The following is a 1,181-nucleotide window of genomic DNA, read 5'->3' as shown; positions in this document are numbered from 1 at the left end:
TGGTACTTATGAAGTTGCTATGTTTAAAAATGCTTGACTTAAAAAAAAAAAAAAAAAAAAAAAAAAAAAGTCAAAAAAGTAAATTTCATGTTACATATACATTAAAATATCTGTGCACCCTGGTAGCAATGAGCATAACCTAGCACCTAGATCTTGGTTTTTAATATAATTCTCCAATGAAAGTAACCAGTGCTCTTTGGAGAAATAGCTGACTCCAAAACTGGGACAAAAAATACTCAAGAAGCCCGGGTGCAGTGATTCATGCCTGTAACCCCAGCTCTTTGGGACGCTGAGGCAGGTGGATCACTTGAGCTCTGGAGTTCAAGACCAGCGTGGGCAACATGGTATAAGGCAAGATGGTGCTGCTGTACTCCAGCCTGGAGCAAGACTCTGTCTCAAACAAATAAAAAATAAAAAATTCGGCCAGGTGCGGTAGCTCAGGACCATAATACCAGCACTTTGGGAGGCCAAGGCCGGCAGATCGCTTGAAGTCAGGAGTTCCAGACCAGCCTAGGCAACATGGCAAAACCTGGTCTCTAATAAAAATACAAAAATTAGCCAGATGTGGTGATGAACGCCTGGGGTCCCAGCTCCTCAGGAGCCTGAGATGGGAGGATCACTTGAACCCAGGAGGCTGAGGTTACAGTGAGCAGAGATTGCACCACTGCACTCCAGGCTGGACGACAGAGCAAGATTCTGTCTCAAAACATACATAGGCCGGGCGCAGTGGCTCACGCCTGTAATCCCTGCACTTTGGGAAGCCAAGCCGGGTGGATCATGTGAGGTCAGGAGTTCTAGACCAGCCTGGCCAACATAATGAAACCCTGTCTCTACTAAAAATAAAAAATTAGCCAGGCGTGGTAGTGGGCACCTGTAATCTCAGCTACTCAGGAGGCTGAGGCAGGAGAATCACTTGAACCTGGGAGGCGGAGGTTGCCATAAGCCAAGATCATACCACTGCACTCCAGTCTGGGCAAAAAGAGCAAAACTCCATCTCAAAATATAAATAAGTAAATATCTGCCAGTCCCTACTGATATAAATAAATGATTGAATAAAGTGGGAAGAAGAGGCAAATCTCCCATGCAGCACTGCAAATAACTTATGGAGACAACTCCTCTTCAGAAAGTAGAGCAAGCCTAGGCAACATAGTGAGAATTCATTTCTTTTTTTTTTTTTTTTT

The sequence above is a fragment of the Cebus imitator genome, unplaced genomic scaffold, assembly GCF_001604975.1.
Source record: "Cebus imitator isolate Cc_AM_T3 unplaced genomic scaffold, Cebus_imitator-1.0 Scaffold169, whole genome shotgun sequence".
NCBI lineage: Eukaryota > Metazoa > Chordata > Mammalia > Primates > Cebidae > Cebus > Cebus imitator.
Note: the sequence above shows the minus strand (reverse complement) of the source record.